The 9,226-nt window shown below is 40.8% G+C and overlaps 1 long non-coding RNA gene across 1 annotated transcript; it reads right to left on the bottom strand.

Annotated features, from left to right (window-relative positions):
• Positions 1-4,513: 4,513 nt before the first annotated feature.
• LOC309701807 lies at positions 4,514-7,321 on the bottom strand. The gene is made up of 3 exons (XR_014275263.1): positions 7,210-7,321; positions 4,746-4,880; positions 4,514-4,611 (listed from the first exon to the last, which is right to left on the bottom strand). It is a non-coding gene; the product is annotated as an uncharacterized lncRNA (long non-coding RNA).
• Between the last annotated feature and the right edge of the window lie 1,905 nt (positions 7,322-9,226).

A 9,226-nucleotide genomic window follows, 5' to 3' on the forward strand; every position in this document is an offset into this window, starting at 1 on the left:
CAGTTTCATCCTTTTAAAACATGCTGGTTAATAACCCTAATTTATTAGCATCTTTTAAAAAAAATCGCTTTTGATATTAGTGAGATTAAAGCTATAGCTGAAATGCAGTCAGTCCTGTTTTCCCTGATGGCAGCAACTTTAAAACTGTCCTTATCTGTTAAATCTGATACACTGCAGTGATGTGACAAGGAAAATGGAATAAAGGAAAAATGCACTTTTTTGATAACCCAAACTCTACAGTGAAGGCAAGTAATAGTGCCTGTTGGTCTTTGTGTTGTTTCGTGGGTTTTCTGTTCAAATCAGCCCTCGCACAGCCTCGGGCATTGACGCCGTTTGCTGAAAAAAAAGTATAAAGCTTGAGCTTCTTCTGCCACGTCAAACTTTAACTCTGAAAAATGGGGAAAAAAATACAAGGTTTCATAACAGAAGAGTGAACATCTATCTTTCACAGCTGTGGAAATATTTACATTTTTACACTTGGAGTTAGGTAAAGGGTGGCAAAAAAATGTATATAAAATGCCTGTGCTGATGAAAATTGCCTCTATTTTTATATATAGTGTTATATATAGTCTATGATAGTTTACGTTGATGCAGTTGTTAGAGATGTGGCGTCACAGGAAGAAAGCTTATTGGCTGGGGCCTTTCTGTTTCCTCTCGGTGCTCCAGCTTCCTCACGCAGTCGGTAAAAAACACAAAAACAGTAAAGACACGCTTGTTTTGTTAGCAGGTGATGCTTAATTTGGCCATAGGTGTGAATGTGAGTGTTAGCACTGTGATGGACCGGTGACTTCTCCAGGGTGTACCCCACCCCTTACCCCTATGATACAAACCCCTCTGATTGCTCAGAATCATCTGTTTCTTTATTATAAACATCAATAAATGGTAATAAAATTATCACTAAATACAATCTGTGTGTCAACGCTTAACTAAGGCATCATTTTTCTGTGTCTAACACGATGTGTTATCAATCTATGGGGCTATAGGGTTATTCCAGGAAACAAGAGGAAATAAGGGTGTGCTCCTGTTTTCATTTCATATTCACCTCTAAGGACCTCAAGCTTATTTACACGAAATAATACATGGTTCCCACTACAGATGAAAAGGGAACTTCTTTAAAAAATGAAAAGCCATATTTTTCATTGTAATGCACTCGCTATTTAGAGCATGTCATGGCGTGTATTGACACATTTTAATAATGTCGGTTACCCCATGATATCTGAGTCACTTTGCCGGCGTTGTGACTCCTGTCTGCCGGCGATACTATTAGACTAAAGGTTGGGAGTTAATCTTTAGTAAAGCATTGTTTTATATGTTTTTGTTGTGCAAAATAAAAGATTTGAGGTAGATGATCGAATGCTTACACATAAATGTGTTTCCTTTATTGCAGTGGGTGGGTATTCCTCTGTCTCTGTTTCATGAATAGCATATACCAATTTAATCACTGAGTGCTCAGGACATGGGATTTCATTCATTGTTAGATTTAAAAAAAAAGACTGAATGTAATTTTTCATGCTTGAGCAAAGATGCTTTATTATTTGCTGTTTATGTGCTGTTGCAGCCCTAACTGCGTTGTGCTGATATGGTTTCTTAACTTAGAGTACGGAAACTGAGCTATCAAGTGCTGCAAGCGATAAAGTGATAAAATAATATGTTTTTGAAGGTGCTTGTGAAGTGCATAGGCTTACATCATCAACAGACGGTCTCATGCTAGGCAACAAGCTGCTCAAAGTTGCCTGGGTGGGAGTTAATGATTATTTGCTTTTCCAACAGCTTTTGCTGACATGCCAAAAGCTCTTCATAGAGTTTCAAGTAACAAATACAAGAGAACATGAACAGTGTGGCTACTGGCCACCATATGCTGCCGTACTGAATGTGACTGTTCAGTTCACCTGCCATTTTTGCTCTTGTTCTTTGTGCTTTTCTCTCAGAGTTATGATGGCTCATGTTGCTAAAGAGACACATGCAAAAGTCTTAGATGCTTTCTTCAAGTTTTTTCCCCTCGCTTCAAATCTGCGCTTTGCAGCAGAGGGTCAGGCTGTGCAGGTTCATACTTTCCACTTAATGCTCGTCTTTTCCGGCAGGAGCAACATACTGGATGAATTGGATTGAGGTAATACTGACATTGAGGTCAGAAAGGAGCTAAAGACCTCTTCTTTGGGTTTGCTCATTATTATTTTTTTCACCTTGTTAGCCTTAACACATGGCCAAAGCTCTGTTAGCAAGACCACGCTACTCTGATCAGTCCCTGCGGATAGTCTAAGAAGAAGCCATGCGTGGCAGCCAAACAAGGAGCAGGAGGAGTGAAGCACCAACTTTTTTCGGGTGGGAAGTTAGCGCTTTCAGGCATTTTACCCATCACAGCAATGTGAAATAATTGGCGCGGGGTACGACGATTGTTACACTGTTTCTGCTCCTCATCACTCGGCCTTGTTAGATCCCTCACACCAGTGGCGGGTGCACAAAAATGTAAGAATTCTTCAACACCGAGCTAGAGAAATGTAATAAGGGCTCTCATTCACTCTCAGCGTTGGGTGTTTAGAGTCACTTGGTGTGACACAAGTGAATTTTACATTTGGACCAGACAGAAAAATGTGGATTGAGACTGGTTATGAATGGAAACAGACAAGATTTATATAAAAAACATCAAAGTCTGTTGCTGGTGTTCTTGATGATGAATAGAGGCCTCTTCGAACAATGCTTTACATGTAGGCAGGGAACTGCACTGTAGTTCATTGATATAAATGGGGGATATTTACATAGCATCGCAGTCTCTGATGTACTGTGATGTAATTCAATGTGCTGATACATGCTTTTTTGCATCGTTACTATTACAACATTACTAACAATATTCGTTTTCGGGCATTCAAGTTTCATGTCAGACGTTAACGTGGCATTAAAAGAGAAAGGTCATATTTCCACTGCACTACCTACACATGTAATGTTTGCATAATCCATGTTTGCATGATATTTTGTGTGAAAGCCACTCGAACATTAAAACACGAGCTTTAATCAAATGCATGTTTGGCTAAGAGTATAGCAAGAAAGCACAGGGGGAAATAATCAATAAAACAAGATGATCTCTGTGTAAAATCATTCATAAAGATTGTGTGTTTACTGAATTATTGATTGCCTGAGTGATTCTATACTTGTCTTGCTTGGGTTATTTTGAATTTGGGCGTTATCTCTGATGTGTGGGATGTTTGAGTCACGTAACATTACACAGTAGAATGTGTGGATTAAATCTAGTCATGTTCATACATGGAGATGTGTGAGGTTGAGTAACTTTTGTTGCCACTAATAGCCCATCCATCCGTTTTCTTCCACTTCTCCAATTCAGGATCACAGAGGAAGCTCTGGAGGCCATCCCAGCTGCCATAGGGTGAGAGGTGGGGTACATCTCAGAAAAGTTGCCTGTCACAGCGTCAACACACAGAGACGGATGCTCACATTTGCAGCTACGGGGAGTTTAGAGTCACCATTTAAGCTAACCCCATCTTTAGACTGTGTACAAAACACTGCACCGCCGTGCGTCCAAAACTAACTGTGGCAAATTAATTTTAAAAAGACAGTTAAGACATGACATGAGAATCGATGAGGGCTTCCTGGGGATTCATCCTGGGGTGGCGATGGCGTCATCTGTTGACCGATTTGGGCAATAGGTGAACTGCAGTGGCCCCAGTGTCAGTGGCAGCCGGGTCTTAATGTGCCCCATGACGAACCTCTCAAAGCACTTCTTAATGATGGGTGTGAGTACAACAGGACAGTAGTGGTTGAGGACACTGAGGACTTCTTTGTGGGGGCCTTGAGGCACATTGGGACAGTGGTTAGAGAGAGGTTGAAGATGTCAGTGATGATGTCTCAGTATCAGAATTAATAATCATAGTATCAATATATGGACTCACAAATGTCAGCAAATCCTGGAGAGAGATTGCTGAAAGTATTAGAATGGACAAGTGGGGATGTGAACTACAAAGAAAAATATGATTGCCCCCAAAAAACCTGACCATAAAAAAGAGCCCCAGCATTTTATTTTTTCTATTATAACTGCCATTGCATATTAAACAGTGGATAGTTCTGTAATTAAAACATAGCAATCCAAGCAAAGCAAAAATACTGGCAACGGCCCGTACATAGGTTTCATTGTAGACTCTACAGGATTCCCTGCAGAAGTCTGAATCAGGCCTTAGTGTAACCTGAAAATATAGTGAGAATGACTCGCTTTTTTCATTTTATTCAGCCTGACATTTTTCTTTTATGACATATCAATTCCCAGAAACATACATACTCTCAACTACAATGCATTCTGTGTAAAAGAAGTGCTGATAGAGCAGTCGAGAGGAAAGAGAATGTAGAAAAGCAACTGCAACTATCAGCTTTCTGATAGAAATGTTACCAAGAGCTCCGGCTAGATATCAGGTGCAGCAGACCAACTGATCTAAATAACATCCCACAATACTTAAGGCTCAGCTGCACCGTATCTGCAAGCCAATTTGCAACCCACCTCCACCCCAGGTCTTCCTTTTATCCTGTCGAACTTGATCAGCATCACATCTGTTGTTATTAAGGTCTGTTCTGGGCAGTAGTCTTGCTGCACACCAATCTGTAAGGACTCTGAAAAAAGCAATGCATAGTACATAGAGAGTTAAATGCAAGCAAAGCAGATAATCTCACATTTAATTTGAAAAACAGAGACAAATCTAGAAAATAATGAGGTCTGTACGATGGTTTAAGAGAAAAGCGCCTACCTGCTGTCAGGATTTTCAGTTATGTGAGGTTTTGACTGCATGCATAACTGTGTTACTTTTCTGTAATGGTTCCCGACTGAGCGGCTGGTAAAACACATCAGATCCACCCAGCACATCGTCTCCCTGGGTGCTCGTCTAAAAAAAAAAAAGAAAAGAAAATGCAATAAATCTGTGGGGTAAAGGCCATGGTTCATCAGATGCCTCCCCCACATGCTTTATATCTCCTCCAAGTTTGTGTCCCTCCTCTAGTTACACCTCATTAAAGTAACAAGTTTACCCCTGGTGATCACGCGCACCGTCACACACCTAACCTTTAAGTTTAAACAAAAAAAATCATCTCGCAACTTGTTTTGGCTGTGGACCCTCCTTAATTAACTACAATCATATGAATGTGGCATTTCAATGTGACTTAGATCATGTCTGCCTCTATTTTTCCCCCATTGTGAATCAGGGCCTGAGGTATGGAGGGAGCAATGATAATTATGATAAGTGATTTGGGCCCACTCATGCAACTCCTCGAGGTAAGCCTCTTTGATGTCCTTTGCTTAGCTGCCTCACTTATTTTCCTCTGCTAAGCTTGCATTCTCATAAAGACACCACTTACTGCTCTAATAGTGCTACTTTTAATCTCAGGGGATTGGCCCTTTTTCTTTTCTTTCTTTTTAACCTGATTGGTGTTTTACTGTGAATTGGATTGTTTTAGGGGAAAAGCTACTTGTTCCAAACTCTGCAATTGAACTTCAGTGTTTCAGTTTGTTTGACTGAAATATGTGGAGGGTTTTTGGGGGGGACAATGAGAGTAGCAGCAGCATCAGCCACCAGGTGTCCATTCTAATGGCTACACTCTGCCACCCAGCCCTTCACTTCTCCTGCTCAGTGTTAAAAAGAGGCTGGCGGGCATGCATTTGATATGTTAAAGGTAGATGGCTGAAGAGTGCTGACTTTGCATAGTACTCTAAAGATAGAGGAGGATATATGGAGGTAGAGGGAAAGGGAGGGGGAGGTGGTAAAGAGATGCTGAACTCTCCCTCTCGTCTCCTGGAAGCAGGCCAAGTGTGGGCCTTCAGAAGGCTTGTTAATGATGCAGTGTTGCCAAGTGGCAGATTTTTAAAAGCTGCTTGCCATAAATCTTGCTCTCCATCTGAGCGTACATGTCAGCACAGGCACTGACAGGTGCCATGTGGCGACAAGTGCCATCGTCAACACCCATCTCCCTCATATAGCCCCCCCCCCATCATCCCCTCCTCCCGGAGCATCACACAGTCCGGTAGCAAAGTATAAATAACACCTTGAGATACTGTGAGAGGGCTGGAACAGTGCAGAATTTGTGTCCAGGTCTTCTAATAATGAAAAGTTTTCGAAGTGTCCCCCAAATTTGGCAGCAATTTCCTTCTCTGCTCAGGTGTCAGCGATGAGGTCTGTGCTGGGATGTAGTGAGCATGTTTGTCCGTACGAGCGCATGAATAATCCATCCGTGTTGTGTGCATGTGTATCCGAAAAAGAGCCCGAGGTACAACCAGTTCCTGCCCTCCTGGGAAAAACGATCAGGTTTGGGAGAGCCATCAAGTTGTGCAGTACACTGAGCAGCTCAGTCAATATTTCCACTGTTAGCGGGAGTGACTCACACAGGTTTACTTTCTGGAGCATTATATTTTAAGCTGGCAGGAAAGCTGATGTACCATCTCGCCACAATACGCTTATTGTCTTGCCATTGTAATTTTGCAAGCACTATAACAACTGCTCATTTTATGTGAAAGAAAGTGAGCGTGTGATTCTCTCTACCACGTTTTCATTTTCATCTCATTGCTGTGGATGTTTGGTCAATCTTCAATAATAGATGTATTTAAGGCAAAAACTGTCTTTAAATTTTCATGAATATAGAATGTTTTCAGATGAAATCACAATCGATAAGGAATCAGATACATGGGAATTCAAATCAGTGGAGTGATGTTCTGATGCTTGTAAGGCCTAATGTTAGCGAGTGGTGTTGTTGTGTCACCAATGCTGCTAATCCCACTTCTTCACAGAAGCAACTTTGTGCCTCCTGTTATACAAATGCTGTACTTACAAAGCAATCATTGTTTTACTTCTGCTTACCATTTAGTCAAGTCAATTTAATCTATATATCACATTTAAAACAACTGCATATGCTACCGCAGCGTTTTAGCTAGGTAAAAGGAGTGCTAATATTAGCTCTGACTAGCTCAAAATAGCTCACTTACCCATGATGTCTTAAAATACAGCCCTCAGGATGGTTTATAACCGTCAAATGGTTTGTGTGGAACAATTAATTCTCACCTGTTCAAGAACTGAGACCAAGAGGACACCTGGTGTAACTCAGTGCCAGCGCTAGCTAGCTAATATCAACAAATGCTTGACAGTCATGGTATATGTTACTGTTTTCCTGGTATCCTTGATTTGACAACAGATGCTGTGAATCCAGATATTTAGAAGTTTAGTGTACCTTATGAAAGCTATTAGCAGCAACAGTTCAGCAATAATTATAGCCTCCCTCCTGCTCAATTTAGCTAAACTGTGGAGGAAAAATAAAGAATGAATGACCTCATTTTTATCGAAGTATCTGGCTCTCTGTGAATTTCTTTCCTTTTTTTTTAAACAAAACTTGTTTCCAAAGACAGTCAGAGGAATACTTCCTGAATAACTGTTGTATTTTTTGCAGTACCAGATTTCCATTGCATATGGCACCCTCTGGGATCTGACCGTCTGTCTGCCATTATTGCCAAAATGCACTCAAAAATGGAATCTGGTCATTGTTCAAGAAGTAAATGTAGAGCAGGTCTGTCTGTAAAATCACACTTTAATAGTTTTATATTTATATTCTGTGTGGATAAAACAAATCGAATATGCAGAGGCACCTTTAAATCTGCCTCTGCTCTGAGCTAAACCAGCTGTGTTCTGCTACTCACAGGCTTATGCTAAGCTAAAGTTACTGCCTACTAGTTTCCCAAACATGAGAGTGCATACAGTTGTACTTTCAGGAAAGAATATAAGAAAATTTGCCAAAATTTCACATAATGCAGTTTTGCTAGGAGTTAAGCTGTATTATTGACTACAGGCAACTAAAGCTTCATTGCTAAGACGTATTTGCTGTAATATTATATGCTCTGGCTCTATTTCTAATAGCAGGGTTTATACATGAAGTTCTTCCAGACTGCATGCACTCTACACATTTAGTCTGGGGCATTAAAAGTATGTTAAAAGGGCATTTAACCATGCAACCAACCGCTTCCTCTGTAAATGAGAATGTAAACCCGTGATAAGTGTTGGACAGTGTGGAGTTTTTGATAGAAAGGCAGCTGAGAAATGGCTTCTTTACCTCTTCCTCTCTCTCTCTCACTTTTGCTCTGACTCTCTCTTCAATCTCTGTAATGCAGAGAAGAGCCCTGAGATCTTTTTTTTGTGCAGACACAAGCAAAAAGCTGCATTAAGAGGACAGAGGACATGGGAGAAGTAAGCTGATGAGGAAAATCAGGGAAGAAAAATGGGGAAGGATGTCTCCGCTTCACCTTTAGAAAGAGAGTTCTGTAACTGCAGGCATAGGCTGCTCCCCTAATATAACACAGTCTTAAACAGGCTTTTAGAAACAGTAGTGAAATGCACTTCCCTACTCATTTTTTTTAAGATTATAAATCCAGCCAGTTTGATTCCCAGGGAATCAAATAATGCTGCTTTGTCATTTCCCAGATATGTGCATCATTAGATGTCTTGGATTGGGAGCCTGGATGCTCTTTACGTCAAAGTTGGAACTCCTAAAGTCTAATTTGAAAAACCAGCATCGACTGCATATGAAATTTGGATCCAAAGACCATTAGTCAGAAAGCAATGGCATTGTTCTTGATTGGGACTCATGTGTAGCAGTTAGTTTGTGCTTTTTTTTTTTCAATTTAGGTGCCAAAATTACATGGTTAGGTTGAAGAGTCCATCTTGTTTTGGATTAAAAATATTAGTAATATTAACCTTGCACATAGCAAAATTATGCTTATGGCTACACAGTGACAGAGACTTGTACAGCATCATTAATGTGGGTGCATTAAGGCATCAGCACAAAAGTAAGTATTTGCCGACCTGAGAAGAAGGACGGCCTCCTCTTTTGATTTTTTCCCATATCTGGAGGCTAGAAACTCTGGCATAAGAAAGCAATGCATATGGTAATAACACTATAAGGATGGTGGGTGTTTGTCTGTCAGTGTGTGTGCATGAGTGTGGGTGCACATACTGTATGTACAAGTAGGCATATAGGTGAATCAGTATTTCTGAGTCACCCGCCCTGCCTTGTATTGTTGGGGGACGCGTGGGAGTGATTCACCATTGTGCCTCCGTATCTCTGTTGCCAGCTTGGCTGTCCCTTCACTGCTGATCTGTGAGATTTAGAATTGCTCCCAGAGTGCTTTTCTAATCTTTTCTCGTTCTCTTTTCAGGAGAAATGTAACCTGCAGTCAGAGTATTTCCCTTTGGTGGCT

The sequence above is a fragment of the Aulonocara stuartgranti genome (assembly GCF_965226115.1).
Source record: "Aulonocara stuartgranti genome assembly, chromosome: 3".
Lineage (NCBI taxonomy): Eukaryota > Metazoa > Chordata > Actinopteri > Cichliformes > Cichlidae > Aulonocara > Aulonocara stuartgranti.